This window comes from Saccopteryx leptura, chromosome X (genome assembly GCF_036850995.1).
Source record: "Saccopteryx leptura isolate mSacLep1 chromosome X, mSacLep1_pri_phased_curated, whole genome shotgun sequence".
Taxonomy (NCBI): Eukaryota; Metazoa; Chordata; class Mammalia; order Chiroptera; family Emballonuridae; genus Saccopteryx; species Saccopteryx leptura.
The window spans coordinates 35,427,456-35,450,021 of record NC_089516.1 but is presented as its reverse complement, the minus strand read 5'-3'; the positions used below and the strand labels follow the sequence as shown (position 1 = coordinate 35,450,021).

General features: G+C 48.9%; 1 pseudogene; it reads right to left on the bottom strand.

Moving 5' to 3' along the window:
- Positions 1-11,693: 11,693 nt before the first annotated feature.
- On the bottom strand, positions 11,694-13,100 carry LOC136385818 (dual specificity mitogen-activated protein kinase kinase 7-like; annotated as a pseudogene).
- Positions 13,101-22,566: the final 9,466 nt, after the last annotated feature.

Sequence of the window (22,566 nt, the reverse complement as noted above, 5' to 3'; positions counted from 1 at the left end):
CTTCCTGCAGGATTGTAAAGAAAACACCCAGCCCGTGGTCCCCAACAGGAGAACCACCGGGAACAGCCACTCCTCTATTCCACCCCTCAGGGGTGTCAGCGGCTCCATACCGATCTGCTCCAAATCCCGCCTACTACGCAAGACGTAATGCCTGTGGCGAAGGCCAGGCAGGCCCACACTGGATTCAGGCAGATGGTAGAGAAACTACGGAGCCAGAAAGCGTTGGCCATTCTGTTTAATAAAGTCTCACAATGGCAGAAAAGGACACAGGAGGAGAAAAACCTCTTCGCTGGCACACAAGCAGCAAAAATGGCCCTTCACAGTGGCAGTCAGACAACCTGCACCCCACCACCTGGCACTCGCCATCCCCCTAAGCACAAGCACCCATAGCCTTATATAGGCTATGCACACGTGCCTCTGCCACGTGCTTATGCACTAATCAAGCAAAGTGCTTGCAGCTGATACACCAGGAAGCAAGCCTAACACTGCTGCCCCACAGTTCATGAAGGTGAAAGTCAGCTGAGCTGGTGGACCCCTGGGGCCCAAGATCTGGTGTACAGTCTGTGTCACCTGCACAGTAGGTTCGAGCAAACACAGAACTTTAAAGATGACAGGCTTGCCAGAACCAGCCCCTCCCCAACCAGGGGTGTCCACCTGGGCACCCATTCATTGAGTCCCCAGTGCCAAATTCACCCAATCACACATCTTCTTGTGTCACCCGGGCTTAGTATATTGAGGTCTGTGAACTTAGTCACAAGAGTCAGTTGCTCAGAGCCAGACTAACCTTACCTGAGTGCCTCAGACACAACCTGACTCAGGACCTGGCACAAAGTAACACCAGGCCATGGGTCCCAGTGACTTCACCGTGTATTCCCTCCCCAGATGCCCTGTCAGGGCTCCTCCCAGACTTGTGGCAAGCTTTGCCCCAGTGTAATACCGGTGGCCGAGGCCAGACAGGTTCACACTGGATTTGGGTAGACAGTAGCAAAACTGCGGAGCCGGCCCTGTCCGGTAGGCTCAGCTGTAGAGCGTCGGCCTGGCGCGCGGGGAACCCGGGTTCGATTCCCGGCCAGGGCACATAGGAGAAGCGCCCATTTGCTTCTCCACCCCCTCCCCCTCCTTCCTCTCTGTCTCTCTCTTCCCCTCCCGCAGCCAAGGCTCCATTGGAGCAAAGATGGCCTGGGCGCTGGGGATGGCTCCTTGGCCTCTGCCCCAGGCGCTAGAGTGGCTCTGGTCGCGGCAGAGCGACGCCCCGGAGGGGCAGAGCATCCCCCCTGGTGGGCAGAGCATCGCCCCTGGTGGGCGTGCCGGGTGGATCCCGGTCGGGCACATGCGGGAGTCTGTCTGACTGTCTCTCCCCGTTTCCAGCTTCAGGAAAAAAAAACAAAAAAAAAAACAAAAAACTGCGGAGCCGCAAAGCGTTGGACCATTTCGTTTAATAAAGTGTCACGACAGCAGACAATCACACAGGCAGGGGAAACGGCCTCTCAGGCAAAGAAACAGAAAAATGGCCCCTCAGAGTGGCGGGCAGACAATCCGCACATCCGCAATCCCCCTGAGCACGGGCACCCATAGCCTTATACAGGCCATATGCACGGGGTGCTACCACGTGCTCACGCACTCATCAGGCAAAGGGCTTGCAGCCGGTAAACCAGCGAGCAAGCCTAACACAGCTGCCCCACACCCAGCCTCCGTCCATTCCACCCTGTGCTTTCCACACAGCTGCTGGCAGGGCCTAATCGCTGAGATGCAGACCTGGAGGCTCACCCTTCGCATACCCTATCCAGGCTCCTCCTCCAAGGTCACCTGCAAGGCCAGCTCAGCCAGCTCTGCACAGGGCACAAGCCCTGGCATCCAGGACAGACTCCAGAGACCCCAACACGCCACAGAAGACAAGGGCTAGTTCAGTAGCCCATGGCTTACTCATGGGCTTCTGTCTTCAGTGCCAACCCTACCCTGCTCCTCTGTCAGGGAATTGGTTTTGCTCAGCCCCCAGTCCCTGAGGAAACACTGACTGGCATTTTCAGTGCAAGTTAAAGCAGCTGCACAGAAGCTTTCTTTAGCTTCCTTCCCAAGCTTCTCATGCTTCTGCCTAGAGTCTCCTGTTCTTGCAGCCCCCACCCAACCTGTAAGTCTCTCTCCTACAGTAACCCAGGAAGGGGCTACTGTCCTACTCAAATAAATCCCTTTTTTTTTTTTCTTCATTTTTTCGAAGCTCGAAATGGGGAGGCAGTCAGACAGATTCCCGCATGTGCCCGACTGGGATCCACCCGGCACACCCACCAGGGGGCGATGCTCTGCCCATCTGGGGCATCGCTCTGTTGCATCCAGAGCCATCCTGGCGCCTGAGCCAGAGGCCACAGAGCCATCCCCAGCGCCCGGGCCAACTTTGCTCCAATGGAGCCTCAGCTGCGGGAGGGGAAGAGAGAGACAGAGAGGAAGGAGAGGGGGAGGGGTGGAGAAGCAGATGGGCGCTTCTCCTGTGTGCCCTGGCCGGGAATCGAACCTGGGACTCCTGCACGCCAGGCCGACGCTCTACCACTGAGCCAACCGGCCAGGGCCTCAAATAAATCCCTTTTAATTCTCATCAACCACTGGGGTGGAAAGCAATCCACCCACTCTTAGCCAGATCACTCATCTACTGTTCTCACACACAGTTCGCTGTATGCTTGAAAACTCACCTGGAAGCTGCTAGCATGCAACAAAGGCCGGGGTCCAAGCCACCCTTGTCTCTTGCCTGGATACCCGTTTCTTCATTTCTGCCTTGCACAATCTCAGATCATTCTCAACGTGGGAGGCACTGGGATTCTATTAAGATATAAGGTGGAGGCCCTGGCCGGTTGGCTCAGCGGTAGAGCGTCTGCCTGGCGTGCGGGGGACCCAGGTTCGATTCCCGGCCAGGGCACATAGGAGAAGTGCCCATTTGCTTCTCCACCCCCCCTCCTTCCTCTGTCTCTCTCTCTTTCCCTCCCGCAGCCAAGGCTCCATTGGAGCAAAGATGGCCCGGGCGCTGGGGATGGCTCCTTGGCCTCTGCCCCAGGCACTGGAGTGGCTCTGGTCTCGGCAGAGCAACGCCCCGGAGGGGCAGAGCAGCGCCCCCTGGTGGGCATGCCAGGTGGATCCCGGTCGGGCGCATGCGGGAGTCTGTCTGACTGTCTCTCCCCATTTCCAGCTTCAGAAAAATACAAAAAAAAAAAAAAGATATAAGGTGGAGGCCCTGGCCGGTTGGCTCACTGGTAGAGCATCGGCCTGGCATGCAGGAGTCCTGGGTTCGATTCCCAGCCAGGGCACACAGGAGAAGCGCCCATCTGCTTCTCCACCCCTCCCCCTCTCCTTCCTCTCTGTCTCTCTCTTCCCCTCCCGCAGCCAGGGCTCCATTGGAGCAAAGTTGGCCCGGGCGCTGAGGATGGCTCTGTGGCCTCTGCCTCAGGCGCTGGAATGGCTCTGGTCGCGGCAGAGCGACGCCTCGGAGGGGCAGAGCATCGCCCCCTGGTGGGCGTGCCGGGTGGATCCCAGTCGGGCGCATGCGGGAGTCTGTCTGACTGCCTCCCCGTTTCCAGCTTCGGAAAAATTTTAAAAAAAAAAGGATATAAGGTGGATCTTGTTCTGCTCTGTTCAGAACCCTCCAGTGGCTTCATTGCACCCAAACTCCCTCATATCTGACAACTCCTTGCTGCCCTAGTTGTATCACAGTCATTGTACACCTACCTACCACTTGTTCCCCATTGGTTAAAGAAGAGGGAAGGAGAGACATGGGCAGGCCAAGAGTGTTCTGGACCAAAAGAATGACATTAGACAAGACCAGGGTGAAAGGTCATGGTCTAATTAGACAGCGAGTATTTGTGACTATTCTGTGCCAGGTAGGCATGATTCCAAGAGCTGGGAATAATGCAGGAGTAGTAAGTAATGCAGGGGGTAGGAGAGGCAGGGTGAAACTTTAAATATTGTGGCCAGGAAATCGTGTCTGAGAGCATTTGAGGACCTGAAGGAAGTCGGGAAGTGAGTCAGGTGGAACCCCAGCACAAGAGAGGTCCAGACAGGTAAGAGTCAGTGCAAAGACCCTGAGGCAGGAAAGAGCCTGGCATTCTAGAAAGGGTGAGAAGGCCAGTGTGGCTGAATCCAGAATGAGCAAGTGGAAGAGTAGGAGTGGATAGAACCGGAGAGGAAAGCAAGCCCGATCACGCTGGGCTTTTTATGTCTTTGGCTTTATCTCTGAGTAAGAGTCCCCTTTGGAGATTTTTTTTTTCTGAAGCTGGAAACGAAGAGAGACAGTCAGACAGACTCCCGCATGCGCCCGACCGGGATCCACCCGGCACGCCCACCAGGGGCGACGCTCTGCCCACCAGGGGGCGATGCTCTGCCCCTCCGGGCGTCGCTCTGCCACGACCAGAGCCACTCTAGTGCCTGGGGCAGAGGCCAAGGAGCCATCCCCAGCGCCCGGGCCATCCTTGCTCCAATGGAGCCACGGCTGCGGGAGGGGAAGAGAGAGACAGAGAGGAAGGAGGGGGGGTGGAGAAGCAAATGGGCGCTTCTCCTATGTGTCCTGGCCGGGAATCGAACCCGGGTCCCCTGCACGCCAGGCCGACGCTCTACCACTGAGACAACCAGCCAGGGCCTGGAGATTTATTTTTTTTAACAGAAGAATTAAATGATCTGACCTATGTTTTAAAGCAGGGATCCCCAAACTTTTTACACAGGGGGCCAGTTCACTGTCGCTCAGACCGTTCGAGGGCCGGACTATAAAAAAAACTATGAACAAATCCCTATGCACACTGCACATATCTTATTTTAAAGTAAAAAAGCAAAACAGGAACAAATACAATATTTAAAATAAAGAACAAGTAAATTTAAATCAACAAACTGACCAGTATTTCAATGGGAACTATGCTCTTCTCACTGACCACCAATGGAAGAGGTACCCCTTCCGGAAGTGCGGTGGGGGCCGGATAAATGGCCTCAGGGGGCCGCATGCGGCCAGCAGGCCGTAGTTTGGGGACCCCTGTTTTAAAGCAACCTAGCAGCTTCAGCAGTTCAATTGTCAGGTCAAAGGACTGGACTGATTCTGGCCTTTGCCACGTGAGGAAGGGAGACCAGTCTGAAGTCAGGGCTCTAAAGCCCAGTGTACTGAAGATCAAGAGCTGAAGGCAGAGAGGACCCAGGAGCTCTGCACAAGGTTCTCCTCGAGTACTCAGGAGAACACTGATCAACACAGGCACGTGAAGAAACTACCCTATGTCTGAGAAACGGCTTCCAGAAAGGATTATAGGTAACTCTGCTCATTGCTCAAGCTGAACCTGGATGAGCATCTTCCCCTACTCGCCAGAATAGAAGCCTCTTAATTCAGGAGATGTTAGGGAGGGACTGAGTTACTCAAAAGGATCTTGCCTCAGTAGTGTGGAAAATAATAATCCTTCACTAAAAGCTGCTCTGGTCTTACATAGCAAATCTTAAAAGCAAGACTCTAAAGAATCAAGCTGTTTCCAAATAACTACAGAAGTTGAGGGCCAAGTTCAGGAATGTGTTTAGTAATGCAAAAACATATAGCATGCAAGGCAAAATATCCAATGTCAGTTATCCAATCAAAAATCACTTGGCATGCAAACAGTCAGTAAAATCCAATTCATTATAACGGGATAAATCCATCAATAAAAGGCATCCAGGGACCTGAAAACTATTATGCTAAGTCAAATAAGCTAGGCAAAGAAATAAAAATACCATATGACCTCACTCATTTGAGGAATCCAATGAACAATGTGAACTGAGCAATGTGAACTGAGCAATGGAACAGAGGCAGAGGCGGGATCAAAGGGACCAGAGTGAAAGCGGTCGGAGGGAAAGTACAGTGTGTCTGTCAAGTCGTGGTGCACTTTTGACCCGTCACAGAAAAGCAACAAAAGACAATGGAAATGTGAAATCTGCACCAAATAAAACAAACCCTCCCAGTTTCTGTAGGATGATGTGGCAGCATGTGCGTATGCGCAGATGATGATGTAACACCGTGTGTACAGCGGAGCAGCCCACGGCCATGCCAGTCGAGATGTGGACGGTACAGAGGAAAGTTCAGTGTGTTCTGTGGCTCGTTAAATTCAAATCCGTAACCAAAGTGCAACGTGAATATCAGCGTGCTTATAATGAAGGGCCACCACATAGGAATAACATTACTTGGTGGGATAAGCAGTTGAAGGAAACCGGCAGTTTGGTGGAGAAACCCCGTTCTGGTAGGCCATCAGTCAGTGACGAGTCTGTAGAGGCTATATGGGATAGCTACCTAAGGAGCCCTAAAAAATCTGTGTGTGAGCCCACTTCGAACTGCACTGAATAGGTATGAAACTGGGAGAGTTTTCCTTTTATTTGGTGCAGATTTCACATTTCTATTGTCTTTTGTTGCTTTCCTGTGACTGGTCAAAAGTGCACCATACTTTACAGACACACTGTAGAAGAGAAGATGGGATCAGAGAAGGGAAAGAGATTAATGAAATTATATATACATAACACAGCATTATAGAGAACAGGACAGCAAATCCTGGAAGGAAGTGGGGAAGGCACTGGGGGGAGGGGGCATGGGGGGCTGAGGGGGAATAAGGGAGTGGGAGAAGATATATTCGGTGGGATACTTGAATCTATGTAAACACAAATTAAAATCATAAATAAATTTTTTTAAAAGGCATCCAGGTAGAAAAGGAAGAAGTAAAACATCCTTTATACATATATAACATGATCATCTATGGAGAAAATCCAATGGAATCTTAGCAAGTGATTAGAACTAATTAGTGAGTTTGTAACATTATAGGACACTTTAGATGGATTGTCCCATTTTTCATTATAAAACGTCCATCTTTATCTCATTATCATTTTTTTTTTTGTATTTTTCTGAAGCTGGAAAGGGGTGAGACAGCCAGACAGACTCCCGCATGCGCCCGACCAGGATCCACCCGGCACGCCCACCAGGGGCGAGGCTCTGCCCACCAGGGGGCGATGCTCTGCCCCTCCGGGGGGTCGCTCTGCCGCGACCAGAGCCACTCTAGCGCCTGGGGCAGAGGCCAAGGAGCCATCCCCAGCGCCCGGGCCACCTTTGCTCCAATGGAGCCTTGGCTGCGGGAGGGGAAGAGAGAGACAGAGAGGAAGGAGGGAGGGGGGTGGAGAAGCAAATGGGCGCTTCTCCTATGTGCCCTGGCCGGGAATCGAACCTGGGTCTCCCGCACACCAGGCCGACGCTCTACCGCTGAGCCAACCAGCCAGGGCCTCATTATCATTTTTTTATTTTTAAATCAATTTTGTATGGGCTCTGGCCAGTTGGCTCAGTGGTAGAGCGTCAGCCTGGTGTGTGGAAGTCCCAAGTTCGATTCCCGATCAGGGCACACAGGAGAAGCGCCCATCTGCTTCTCCACCACTCCCGCTTGCTTCTCTCTCTCTCACACACTCTCTCTCCTCCCCTCCTGCAGCCATGACTCAATTACAGCGAGTTGGCCCCAGGTGCTGAGGATGACTACATGGCCTCCACCTCAGGTGCTAAAAAAATGGCTCTGGTTGCAATAGAGCAGCAGCTCCTGGTGGGCAGAGCATCGCCCTCTAGTGGGCTTGCCAGGTGGATCCCAGTCCGGGCACATGTGGAATTCTGTCTCTGCCTCCTCTCCTCTCACTAAAAAAAAAAAAAAAAAAAAAAAAAAAAAAAAAAAAAAAAAAAAATTTAAATCAGTTTTGTATGATGTAAGTTCAGCTACACCCAATTTTCTCTGGATGACATTTTCTTGGAGAATTGTCTTCCACCCCTTCCTTTGAGCCCATGTTTGTCTTGAGAGCTCAGATGAGTCTCCTGAAGGCAGCATATAGTTGGGTCTACTTTTTTTATTATTTAATTTTTATTTAATTTTTTGACAAAGAATCAGAGAGAGGGACAGACAGGCAGGGAGAGAGATGAGAAGCATCACTTCTTTGTTGCAGCACCTTAGTTGTTCAGTGATTTCTTTCTCATATATACCTTGAGTGGGGGGCTGCAGCAGACCGAGTGACCCCTTGCTCAAGCCAGCAACCATGGGCTTCAAGCCAGTGACCTTTGGGCTAAACTAACTACCATGGGGTCTTGTCTATGATCCCACACTCAAGCCAGTGATCCAGTGCCGCGGACCAGCACGGCTAGTAATTCTGGGTCCTGAAGGAGAACAGTGCAGAATTAAGAAAATAGACTCACCGAGAATAGAAGATGGGACGGGAGGCCTCTTCAATGCTGATGGCAATATCTGAGCACCATAGCCCCCAGTTTGCTTTATTATATAGCCATATGCAAATAAGGAAGTCTTTGATACAAAATCACACATCTGAGGCAAAAACAGGAACTCTCTTAAGGCATAAACAGGAATCCATTTAAGGCGTAAACAGGAATCCCCCTACCATGCATAAGTGAAATCAACCAACATCTGAACAAACAAAAGGTGAGAGGAAGGGCATGTAAATTGCTTCCAGCAACTTAAGCAAGCAAGTGAAGTGGGGCTATGGGATAAGTGCAAATACTCAGCTTCATAGCCAATATGGAGGTGGGGGAGAGAACTTAGCCTTTTGCTAAGCCTCAAATTTACAAAGGCTTTTTGCCACTTGCAGTCTACCACAACCCAGCAAGCAGGCTGTTGTGGCCATGTCTATGATCCCATGCTCAAGCCAGCAACCTGACACTCAAGCCAGCGACTTGGCACTCAAGCTGGATGAGCCCATGCTCAGGCCAGTGACCTTGGGGTTTCAAACCTGGGTCCTCCACATCCCAGTCCGATGCTCTATCCACTGCACTACCGCCTGGTCAGGCAGTTGGGTCTTGTTTTTTAATCCTTCCTGATATTCTGTGCCTTTTGATTGGTGAGTTCAGTCTATTTACATTTAGAGTGATTATTGATATAAGAGAACTTACTACAGCTTTTTTTTTTTTTTGGAAGAAAAGGGAGGGGTTTTAGTCTCAAGTTTCTAAGGATTTATAAACAAGAGTGTTTGATTTTAAAAAGGGAAGGGGCGCCTGACCAGGCAGTGGATAGAGTGTCAGACTGGGATGTGGAGGACTCAGGTTCGAGACCCCGAGGTCGCCAGTTTGAGCGCAGGTTCATCTGGTCTGAGCAAAGCTCACCAGCTTGGACCCAAGGTCACTGGCTTGAGCAAGGGGTCACTCGCTCTGCTGTAGCCCCACGGTCAAGGCACATATGAGAAAGCAATCAGTGAACAACTAAGGTGTCACAACGAAAAACTGATGATTGATGCTTCTCATCTCTCTCCGTTCCTGTCTGTCTGTCCTTATCTGTCCCTCTCTCTGACTCTCACTCTGTCTCTGTAAAACTAATTAAATTAAATTTTAAAAAGGGAAGGGGCAATAGTAGTGGCCTGAGAAAGGGTCGTGGGCTGGTGGGCTGGACCTAGTTCCCCCGGCCCCTGACAGCCCACCTGCTCAATCCTCTGCCTGGTTGAGAAGCATGGCTGGTGACTGGAGACAGAGGTAGAAACAGGGGAGAGACAGAGGGGAGGAGAGGCTCCCCCAGGGTTCTCAATTAACACTGAAGGGGAGAGGCATGCAGATACACACTCACGAAACTAAATAAAGTTAAATGAAAATAAACCTGAGCAGTCAGCCTCTGGGTAGAGAGAAAACAAGGACTTTAAACATGCGGCCTTTTGTGACTATGTTAAGAGTAACAAGAGTCAGTAAGATAGAGAGAGGTTACAGTGATGACCAGGGGTCCCCAAACTATGGCCCGCGGGCCGCATGTGGCCCCCTGAGGCCGTTTATCCGGCCCCTGCTGCACTTCCAGAAGGGGCACCTCTTTCATTGGTGGTCAGTGAGAGGAGGCACCTCTTTCAGAGGAGGTCAGCATCCGCATCCTATGCTCCTGGAGTACTGTATGTGGCAGCGCCGCAAAGCGCGATGTCATGTACAGTACTACTTCCGGTAACGTGGGACGCACGTGTCACAGCTCTGGAAGCACATCATATCACTTGTTACGGCTAGCAATGACAAATATGGAACTGGACATTGACCATCTCATTAGCCAAAAGCAGGCCCATAGTTCCCATTGAAATACTGATCAGTTTGTTGATTTAAATTTACTTGTTCTTTATTTTAAATATTGTACTTGTTCCCATTTTGTTTTTTACTTTAAAATAAGATATGTGCAGTGTGCATAGGGATTTGTTCATAGTTTTTTTTTTATAGTCCGGCCCTCCAACGGTCTGAGGGACAGTGAACTGGCCCCCTGTGTAAAAAGTTTGGGGAACCCTGGTGATGACTATGCTGAGTCTAGATTGCTCCGGCTACATCCAGGGAGGTTTCTTACCTTCGGTGTTGGTTGGTGTGTGCGTGTGTGCATGTGTGTGTGTGCTTTGTCAACTGATTTGCATGCATCACCACCAAAAAAGGAAAAACACCCTCCTTCTCTGACTGCTGCAGAGGGCTGGGTGGAGGGGGTCCCATGACCCAGCCTCAAGGTGGGCTGAAGGCTGGCCAGCTCTGGGGGCTGTGAGGGGTGTTCAGGTGCACTGTAAAGGCATGACTGCCTTCACATATCCAGTCCTCAGCCTTCCCCACCTCTGTCCCTGTCACACATCCTTGAACCTCCACATCCATTCCCTGTACCCTCGATCCCTGCCTCCCTGGGCCCTGTGGTCCCCATTCTTGTCATCCATTTCCTTCTCCGTGCCACACCAGCATTTGCTGCCTCCCGCCATGTCCTGTACCCACCTTCCTTGGGGGCCACCCTGGGTGGCCACATGCTCATGGCTCCGTCTGCACCCCCTGAGGTCTTCAACTCACCCTAAGCTGTAGCTAGTGTCCAACCCCAAGGGAGGAGGAGCCCTTGCCCCCAGCACTGACCTTTGGGACTAGTCTTTCCAGGTCAGGCTGACAAGGCATAGTGGTCCAGGCCCCTGCCCGGCCCCTGGCTCCAGCACTGCCAGTGCCCACTGGCAGTCAAGGGCTACACCACAAGCAGCTAAACACATGACTCTGATAAAAGTTTCTGAAAGTTCTGACAAACCCCATGAGAACAAGCTCTTCTTCCATCATCCCTCAAACACCCCACCAAGTACAACAAAACACAATAAACTCAGAAAGAGAGAGAAGAGAGAGTACAGTCCAGATCAGCTTCCTGGGACAAGGGTCCGTCTAAGAGACTTATTATTTGCTACAGACCTAAGTGGACCAAGGGGTCCTGTTGTGGGTGGCAGAGCCTGAGCGTGGGCCGGGAGAGACAGAGGCAGGAAGGGAGACAGGGAAGACCAGAGAGCCATTGAGGGGGGTGACAGAGGGAAATGGAGACAGGGAGCATATGTACCATGGAAGGCGGAAGGGACAGCATGGGGCAGGTGTAGGAGTATGCAGGACTGGTGATTCTCTCCTGGCCCCTGGTGGCCACCCCAGCCCAGAGGTTACAACTGAATAAATAGCAAGTCAGCTCACGCCCTGCTGTCTTCTGTTAACAGTGTCTGTTGAGGACTGGTACATCAAGCTGACCCCAGGACTGGAAGGGCTAAGGCCTGGTGGGCCCATCTGTCCGTGGCTGCTGGGTAGGGAGTTGGGGTTGGGTTGGCATCCTCTACTTTCTGTCCTCAGCCCTCAGAGGCCATCCAGTTCCCTTGGCGGGCAACTGGGTAGCTGAGTAAGGAAAAGGGGGCCTGTGGCTACATTCCTGCCCCCCGCCCCCCGGGGGCTGGCTGTCACCACACAACTACCTGAAGAAGGGCAAATGATGCAGGCTTAGGACTCCACCAGCCCTAGGTGACTTGGTCTTTGCCAGGATGCCACATCCACCTCCAGCTTCTTGTAGCATTTGATGAAGCTTTGTTCAAATAGCTTATTATACTTGGGTCTCTTTCTGTGATCTTCAGTAAGGCAGTCTTTGACAAAGGACTGAAAGTCCCCAGAGAAGCCCATGTGACTGAGCAGGAGCAGGGCTCTTCCTGCGGGACCTTAGTGAGGACCTCAAAGTTCACCTTAAACAGCTCTTTATTAGGAAACCGTCCTGTTGCCATCTTCACCAGACAGATTCCTAGGCTCCACACATCAGCCCAGATGTCATGGTCTGGCCGAGGTGGGGGGGGGGGGGGGCTGTCAATGCACTCAGATGTCACATAGGCAGTGCCACCAGCACTCTGCATTTTGGCCTTGGAGTCTACAACCAGGCAGCCGCTGACACTGAAGTTGCAGAGCTTGGTCTGGCCCTGTTCGTCCAACAGTATGTTGGAGGGCTTGACATCCTGGTGGGTCATGCTTCTCCTTCAGATGGTAGAGTGCCTTCAGAATCGCCACCATCATCTTGCCCAGGATCCCTTCAGAGATGAGGCCCTGCTTCTGCTTCTTCAGGTTCTCTGCACAGGTGCCCGAGCTCCATGGCAACGAAGACATCCGTGTTGGTGATGGAGGTCCCGGAAGCACTGCGCAATGAAGGGCAAGTCGTGGCTCTTCAGTACCACATCCAGGTCCATGAGGATCCATTTGCTCTCTTCCTAGTTTCCTGAGGGTCGCATTTGTTTGAAGAAGATAATGTGGCCCACCTTCCATACCTGGCCACATGTGCCTCTGCTTCTCTCCCCCAAATTGCCCAGGTCGTTGATTTCCTCCTGGTAGCACTGGCTCCCAATAGTCAGGTAGTCTGTCTGTTTCATGATCTCCTGCAGCTTCTGGTCAATATTGATACTCGCCACACTTGCAGGGGTCATCAAACTTTTTATAAAAACCGCCCACTTTTGCAGTGCTGGCCAACCTGGTCCCTACCATGCAACCAAACAGCGCCGCGATTGGCCCATCATGAAAGCTGGACCGCCCATTAGTGGGCGGTAGGGACCAGGTCGACCAGCACTGCAAAAGTGAGCGGTTTTTATAAAAAGTTTGACGACCCCTGCATGGGAACTCCAACCTGTGGCAGGGTCCAGTGTGGAGCATGGGTTGCTGCTGGGAGCTCTGTGAGGATGGTGAGCATCTGCCGCCACCTTTACCCAGCCGGAACTGCAAGGTGGGCCTCGGCTGCTGGATATCCAGGTTGAGGTCGATCCTCCTCCAACAGGCCTCAGGGTTCTACTGCTTCTGATTTAATTCTAGGCAAGGGCAGCTTCTGCTCCAAGGAGGGCGCCGCCATCTTTCCTGCTGCTGCTGCCATCACAGCACACCTGCTAGTCGCCCATCAACTCAGCAAACACTGCACTGCCTACTACAGTTATTTTATCTTTGTTTTCTGATTTCTCTTTGTCTCCATTGTTTCTTTTCCCTTGTATTTCTGTCTGCTATTTTAGTTGAGAAGTTTTCATGGTTTTTCTCTATTTCCTTTTTTTTTTTTTTAATATTTCATGTCCTCCGCTCTGGATTTTTATTTTTGGTTACCATTAGGTTCGTATAAAATGTCTCACAGATACAATAGTCCTCTTGCTTCTGATTACATCTTATCTTCATTCACCTATACAAGTTCGGTCCCTTTCCTCCTCCTCTTTTATGCTTGTAATCGCAAATGATCCCTTCGGGTGTGCATTTGTTACCAATTTATAGTTATTTTTAATGCCTTTTAACCTTTATGTAATAAGTGTTTAATACCCTATTCAGAGGTAGAGTTGCAATTTCCTGCTTGATTCTGTCCATTTTGAATTGTTTTGTCCTTTTGTTTTAGGTAGAAGAGCTCCTTTTAGCCTGACCTGTGGTGATGCAGCAGATAGAGCACTGACCTGGAACACTGAGGTCACAGGTTTGAAACTTCAGGCTTGTCCGATCAAGGCACATACAAGAAGCAACTATGAGTTGATGCTTCCCGCTTCTCCCCTACTTCTCTCTCCTCTCTCTCTTTCTCTCTCCTCTCTTAAAAAGAAATAAATTAATAATCTAAAAAAAAACAAATAAGAGCTCCTTTTAATTTTTCTTATAATGCAGGGTTGTTAGATTCCTCAGCTTTTTCTTTTTTGTCTGAGAAAGCCCTTTTTTTTTTTTTTTTCCTTTTAGTGTGTGTGTGTGAGAGAGAGAGAGGAACAGACAGGGACAGACAGACAGGAAGGGAGAGAGATGAGAAGCATCAACTCATAGTTGCAGCACTTTAGTTGTTCATTGATGCTTTCTCATACGTGCCTTAACCAAGGAGCTCCAGCTGAGCCAGTGACCTTGGGCTTCAAGCAGCAACCTCTGAGCTCAAGCCAGAGACCATGGGGTCATGTCTATGACCCCATGCTCAAGCTGGTGAGCCCGCGCTTAAGCTGGATAAGCCTGTGCTCAAACCAACGACCTCAGAGTTTTGAACCTGGGTCCTCTATGCTCTATCCACTGCTCTACCACATGGTCAGGCAAAAGCCTTCATTTTTCATATCTAAAGGATAACTTTGTTGGATATATTATTCTTGGCTAGTGGTTCTCTTTTAATATTTTTAGTATATCATTCCATTCTCTCCTGTCTTGTAGGGCTTCTACTGAAAATTCTGAAGGGGTTTCCTTGGTAGATTACTGTTTTGTTTTTTTTTCCTGACTGCCTTGAGACTTGTCATTAATTTTTGACAGTTTTAATGTACTGTGTCTTGGAAAAGGTCTCTGTGTTGAGATAATTAGGTGTTTTTACAACTTCTTGTATTTGAATGTCTAGCTCATCCCATAGGTTTGGGAAGAAGTTCCCATTAATTATTTCCTTTTTTCTTAAGTTTCATCAATTATTTCTTTGAATAGGCTCTCTGCTCCCTTCTTTCTCTCCTCTCCTGGGAAACCCATTATCCTCATGTTGCTCTTTCTAATGGAGTCAGATAGTTCTCATAGAATTCATTCATTTTTTTAAAAATGTTCTCTTCTTCCACCTGAAACATTTCTAGATTTGTCTTTAAGCTCACTAATTCTCTTCCATGTGGTCTCCTCGATTTCAATGCTTTCTAATGCTATTTCCAAAGCTTCATCTCATTTATTGGGTTCCTGAACTCCAGAATTTCTGTTTGGTTCTCTTTTATAGTTTAATTTTCTTTGGTAAAAGTACTCCTTTTATTAATTTTGTTGCTGAGTTCACTGAACTGCCTTTCTACGTTTTTCTTGTATCTGGTTGAGTTTCTTCATAACTGCAATCTTGAATTCTCGTCATTTAAATCAGTCTTCCATGACTTTGAGTTTGGTTTCTGAAGAACTTTTATTTTCTCTTGGTGCTACCATGTTACCTTTGTTTTTCATAGTACTTGGTGAATTGTCTCTCTGCCTGTGCATTTGAGGTAGTGAACTCTTTTCTCATTTATTGTTTTGCTCATAATAATTCAGCAGATTGATAAGTAGAGGTCTTTTGTTTCCCAGCAGATGGTGACATAGAGCAAGTTTTGTTTCTCTTACTTATGCCTCTTGGATCATGGTGTGGTGGCCTGGCTTTGGTTGTGGAAATCGCTGCATACCCACTGGGGTGGTTGGTGTCCCCTCTGTGTCCAGGTTGCCTCGGTTTTGGGGCACCACCACTATGGTGGAGGCGGGGACAGGGTTTGTGAGCTCCCAGCACTGCCTCCTTGTTAATAATATCTACCAGCCCCACAGTTTCGTTTGCCATGTCTCTACTGCCTCTACTGAGGCTGCCTCAATGGACGAGGAAAGGGAGGCTTGTTCTCAAGTCCACAAACACTGCTTCCTTGTTGGTAACGGCTGTGGGCACCACTGTGCTATTTGACACATCTCAGCTGCTGCTACTGGGTTCTGCGGCAGTGGAGTGGCAGTTTATGAGGCAGGGACACTGCTTCTGCCCCTTTTACCATCCAGGCTATGGTGTGAGGGCTTCAGCCCAACTCCTCCACCATGAATTACCACACTGGCTAGGGCCATGGCGGGTGCGAACTGCATCTGCAGACACCATCTCTGTCTCTCCCCCATCCCACCTCCACTACTGGTTGCAATACCCTCACCTTTGGATGTAGCACTGCATGAATCTCATGGGCATGTTTGTGTGTTGAGCAGAGGTATCTTTGTTGAACTATAGTTATCTGACTTACAAACTTAAGGGGAGATACAAAGGGGTCTTCTCACTCTGCCATGATGCTGACATCACCTTCTCTGACCATATTTTAAATGTGTGTAAGGAGCTTATTCATTTTGCTAAGAATAGCAAATGAATTGGTAGTAGGGGCTACAGTCTCCATTTTGTAACTGAGAAAACAAGTATAGAGAAATTGAAGAGACGTATGCATGCCCTTAGAAGTCAGTAGTAGAAGCTGGAATTAAACAACAGATAAGGTATTTCTATTCTAATCTTATTAGAATAGATTCTGCATGAGTTTTAATCAAAACTTTATATTATAATTTACATATGTCAATATATGTGAAGCCTCTCTTTAAGAGGATACCACATACTGTACAAAATGAAATGTGTTTGTGGTTTATGATTCTCTGGGCTCAGCACTTGCCTGATAAAAACATTATACATTTTGCATAGAATCAGAAAAAGACCAGGTGACTTAAAACCTAAACTTTCACCATTAAAACAAATAGGAAAACATCTGGTATATTAAATGACATTAGAGCCACACAGTACCTTGCTCAGTGCCACCAAAGCCATCGATTTCATAGTACTGGGTCAAGGACTAAATTTCAGGCAATGCCATTCAGGTAAATTGTGGAAGATATACATATTTCTGAAGGAAAAGCATTTCATAAAACAGGAACAAAGATTTATGGAATGCCTTACAAATATTATTTTGGTGCATCCTCAAAATTCTTTGTAGGAAAGGAATTGGCTAACACAAATAAAAATGTGCCAAGTAACAATGAGGTAAAATAGGCATGACTTACTGCAGTCTTCACTTCTGCAATTACACATACAGCTGCATGTTTGTTTTTTCCTTGATGGTTAGTCAGGTATAGCCATCAGAGGGGACATAGGACAGATACAGGCAAAAAACAAAAAACAAAAAACCCCCCCCAATAAACGATTATACTACAGATCCAGAGAGACAGAGTGACTGCATTACATGCCAAGAAGGGGTGACATAGGAGGGAACACCAAGTGAGTGGGCTCAACCAAGCCAGTGGGGAACAGAGAGGAATAGAGGACCAGTGGGCAAGCAACTTGACTGGGAGTCAGGGTGTTGTACACAACAAAAAGCTCAAGGGGATTTCATTGGTGTGTTTGAATGCTACTAGGTTACATAAGGTAAGGGGCAGGTAGGAAAAGAAATTTATGGCAGGGGCCAACCTTATCATCCTACTGGTACACCTGGTTGCCTTGGGAGATGCCCATGTGTTGTTTGTGTGGGTGTTGAAACAGCAGGAAATATAAGGTTTTAAAATTTGCGATACACCATAGTGGATATTTTCCTCCATTATCCAATCCATGTAGTTTGTCCTCAGCCCACATTTCAGCCGATTATGATTCCTTATCAGATAAGGTGACCTAAGCCTTCATTCTTAGGGGACTTGAGCCTTTCTGGTCCTGTCCCTAAGGGGTGGCTGCCATATTCCTCTAAATTTTCCCACTGTGTATAGCAGTGTCATCAGGTAGCCTCTAAAATTGTGAGTCTCAGAAATACTTTTCTCTGATTTCACTTATGTGGCAGAAATTCTCTTTTTTTTTTTTTTTTTTTTTTTTTTTTTTTCATTTCTGAAGCTGGAAACGGGGAGAGACAGTCAGACAGACTCCCGCATGCGCCCGACCGGGATCCACTCGGCACGCCCACCAGGGGTGATGCTCTGCCCACCAGGGGGCGATGCTCTGCCCATCCTGGGCGTCGCCATATTGCGACCAGAGCCACTCTAGCGCCTGAGGCAGAGGCCAAGGAGCCATCCCCAGCGCCCGGGCCATCTCTGCTCCAATGGAGCCTCGGCTGCGGGAGGGGAAGAGAGAGACAGAGAGGAAAGCGCGGCGGAGGGGTGGAGAAGCAAATGGGCGCTTCTCCTGTGTGCCCTGGCCGGGAATCGAACCCGGGTCCTCCGCACCAGAAATTCTCTCTTCTTGATACTCAGGATCCATCACCCCAGCCAACACAATAACTCTTCCTTTTGCTTGTTGGCTCAATAGCACAAGGATCCCAGCATGCAAAGGTACATCTCAAACACTAGAGCTTGTGTGTGGGAAGCTGTCTGTAATGGTGAATTAAGCTTCATTACGTCCACAGATGGCATTGCTAACAAAACCATGGTGGTGGCCCTGGCCGGTTGGCTCAGTGGTAGAGCGTCGGCCTGGCATGCAGAAGTCTCGGGTTCGATTCCCGGCCAGGGCACACAGGAGAGGCGCCCATCTGCTTCTCCACCCCTCCCCTTCTCCTTCCTCTCTGTCTCTCTCTTCCCCTCCCGTAGCAGGGCTCCATTGGAGCAAAGATGGCCCGGGCGCTGGGGATGGCTCCTCGGCCTCTGCCCCAGGCGCTGGAGTGGCTCCGGTTGCAGCAGAGCGACGCCCCGGAGGGGCAGAGCATCACCCCCTGGTGGGCAGAGCGTCGCCCCCTGGTGGGCATGCCGGGTGGATCCCGGTCGGGCGTATGTGGGAGTCTGTCTGACTGTCTCTCCCCGTTTCCAGCTTCAGAAAAATACCAAAACAAAAAAAAACACCATGGTGGTGAGGAGGGCAGACACATATACAGGAAAAGTGTCTATTCCACAGAGGAAAACAGGCTGCCCGCCGCAGGTTGGGAAATAAGCTGACTGCCATTTACAGAGCTGCTCATCTTTTCCAGCTGATTACTGAAAGCGTCTTCTGTGGTGGATACACGCTGATGAACATTCATAAGGATGCTCATTTCCACACTCCATGGGCCCATTCTGGGAAGTCCATTCATACACTCCTCCCTTAGACTGCCTTTCTAGCAATCCTCCAGTGTTGTTTCTCCCACGTTCTAACTACCTGGACAAACTATCGTACACGCCTCATTAACCAGAGTAAACACTTTTACCCACATCCCTCCAAGATGAACAGTAAGATGCACTTCTTTAAGTTACACCCATAGACAGAATTATGAAAACTTGTTGAATGTGATTTAAGTGGTTATGAGAGGGGAATTTAAAGTTTTGAAGCCTTAAATAAGTAAACAATCAAACAATGAGTAAAAAGAAATGAGCTAAGCCTCCAAGTCTATATACATTATAAAAAGAGCTGACTAAAGCCAGAAAAATTAGATAAAACAGGTATTTTTAAAATGAGACTTGCCTGACCTGTGGTAGCGCAGTGGATAAAGTGTTGACCTGGAATGCTGAGGTCACCAGTTCAAAACCCTGGGCTTGCCCAGTCAAGGCACATACAAGAAGCAACTATTACTATGAGTTGATGCTTCCCATTCCTCCCCCACACCTCTCTAAATTTAATTTAGAGAAAAAGAAATAAAAGTGAGAATTAAAAAAATTAATATAGAAATTACAGAACATTTTTAAAAGGATTCCCCAGACATGTTTGAAAAGAGAAGAAAACTAGGCAAACATCTGGAAAGATTAATTTTTTTAAGTTAGACATTATGAATAGAAATGCCAGGAGTAAAAAATATATAATACAAGTACAGCCGAGATCTTTAAGTGACAATAAATTTATTGCAGTAAATTTAAAAAGTGATTAACTGAATATTGTGCTAGGAAAGTATAACTTAAGAAATAAAAATACTCCTGACCAGATGTTGGTGCAGTGGATAGAGCATCAGCCTGGGATGCTGAAACCCAGGTTCAAAATCCAAGATTGCCACCTTGAGTGTGGGCTCATCTATTTTGAGTGTGGGATCACCAGCTTGAGCACAGGGTCACCAGCTTGAGTGTGGGACCATAGACATGACCCCCTGGTCACTGGCTTGAGACCAAAGGTCGCTGGCTTGAAGCCCAAGTTTGCTTGAGCCCAAGGTCGTTGGCTTGAGTAAGGCATCACTGGCTCAGCTGGAGCCCCCTGTCAAGGCACATATAAGAAAGCAGTGAATAAACAAGTAAGGTACCACAACAGTGAGTTGATGCTTCTCATCTCTCCCTTCCTGTCTGTCTCTCTCTCTCATGCACTAAAAATAATAATAATAATAATAATAAATTAAATAAAGAAATAAAAATACTGAGAACTAAAATGAATTTCAAGGAAAACTGAATCAGTGGTTTAAAATCTACTCTTACCCACATGAAATCCATTAAGTCTAAGCAGTTTTACCAAGCATTCAAAGAGCAGATACTCTTAATGTTAAACAAACCTTTATATTAAAAAAAATTGTGAATGCTCTCATAGCTCACTTAATAAAGCATCATACAATTTCATACATAAATACTGCAGTTTGTAACCCTAAGAGAAAAGGTGTTTTTCTTTGGAAAGTACAATGACAATATCATTTTCCCACCCAAATGGTAGCAGGGTATGCATCAGCAGTTTTTACTTTTTTACTAAGGTCATATCTTATACATTTTTTTTTTTTTTTACAAGAGACAGACGGGAAGGGAGAGATGAGAAACATCATCAACTCATAGCTGTGGCACTTGCATTGTTCATTGATTGCTTCTCACAGGTGCCTTATCCGCGGGGCTCCAGCCGAGCCAGTGACCTCTTGCTCAATCATGCGACCTTGGGCTTCAAGCCAGTGACTTTGGGCTCAAGCCAGCAACCATGGGGTCATGTCTATGATCCCGCACTCAAGCTGAATAAGACCACACTCAAGGCAGCAACCTCAGGTTTCTACCTGGGTCCTCAGTGTCCCAGGTCGACCCTCTATCCACTGTGCAACCACCTGGCCAGGCCCTTATACATAATTTTGTCTACTGGCTTTTTCACACCAACATGCTACAGTATGTTCCATATTTCAAGATGTTCACCCCCATGGCTGCACAGGCCCATGTGGTCCAGAAGTGTAGCCTCTTCTTTCACAACTTCCCGTGGCTACAAATGATGGTGCAGTGAGTGCCTCTACAACACCAAAGTCACTGTGTGTACCTGTCTCTTCCACAGGCTGAGGATGCTTCCCAGAGCTTGTTCCATCCTGCCAAACCAGTCCACACAAGAGTGGCATCACAGACCTGTGCCCTGCACCTTGTCAGCAAGGCATTGAAGTCGTCATTTCTTGTACTTTGAAATTAATTTTTGGCCCTGGCCGGTTGGCTCAGTGGATAGTGTGTCAGCCTGGCATATGGACATCCTGGGTTCAATTCCCAGTCAGGGCACATAAGAGAAGCAACCATCTGCTTCTCTTCCCCACCCTCTCGCCCTTCTCTCCCTCTTCCCCTCCCACAGCCAGTAGCTCAACTGGCTTAAGGGTTGGCCCCGGACCCTGAGGGTAGCTTCGTTGGTCCAAGTCTGTCAGCCTCAGGTGCTAAAAATAGTTCAATTGATTTAAGCATCAGCCCAAGACAGGGGTTGCCAGGTAGATCCTTGTCAGGGCATACATGAGAGTCTATCTCCCCGCCCCTCGCACTTAAAAAAATATTTATTTTTGTTTAGCTGGAGTCTGTGTTGTTTTAGTTACTAGTGAAAGAGAAATGCTTTCTTATTGTGCTTATTTTACTGGCCATCTGGATTTTTCTTGAGGATCAAGCAGCCGGTAACAGAGGGGGTGCCTTTGTGAGCAACGGGGAACAGGTTCTGGCAGGATATGCTTCATGCTTCTAGCTATCTATCTGTACCTCCCAAACCCACAGGCACGGAAAGCCAGGGGCCATAGCTAACAGGCAGGCAGGTACTTCTCTCACAGGAGAAATCCCACCCCTTGTCCCGAAAGCCCAACCTAAGTAAAGCCGGAAAGAAGAAAGCAGAATCCCTCTCTACCGAGCAAACAGCCTGGTTTAAAATCTCTGGTGTGGAATGTAGAGTTGGCCCTAAGGAAGGAAGGAGGCAGAAGAGAAGGCTCAAAGAGCAGTGGTCCCCAGCCACTGCCCAGTGCCACACCCAGACGCTGACTCAGGTGGTCCAGGGTCCAGGCAGGAACATTTATAAAGTTCCCTGCTGCTGCGGCTGCTGTGTAGCCCACATGGGTGCCACCGCCAGAGCCTGAGGGAAAAGTTCCCCAGGAACAGAGTGTCTCTCACCTTTCTTTCAAGCCCTTTTCAACAGAGACAGCCGGTCAGAGAAGGGTTCCTACAGACCTGTTTACCCTCTTGGAAGCAGAAAGCGCATCCCTAGACAGCCAGGAGCCCACCCAGGGCACAGGTGGCCCAACAGCTCCATCGCACTGCAGCCAGCCCCTTCCCCACCCACACCTGCTGGTTCCAGCAGCGGTGACCTGCTGGACACAAGAAGTCCTAAAGAACAGTCCCCATGCCTGCAACAGCCTGCCCACAGCACACTCCATCTTTCCCCGTCACAGAGCACCCTGCGCCTCTGCGGCCTGGTGGCACCATCACCCTGGGGAACATGCCCTCTAACAGCTGCAGGTCCTGGAGATGCCTGCCTGTGCTGCACTTGTCCTAATCGGCAGACTCCAGAAGACGCCCCCACACTCGGTTGAATGGTGGCCCCAAAAGATATGTACACATCCTGACTCCCAGAACTGGTGAATGTGACCTTATCGGAACAGATGGTCTTTGTGAATGTAATGAAGGATCTTGAGATGAGATCCCCCTGGATGGTAGAGGTTAGACCTAAATCCAATGACTTGTGTCCTTATAAGAGATGGAAGAGAAGACATGGTCAGTCAAAGAAGCCATGTAACCATGGAGACAGAGAATATAGGGACACATCTACCAGC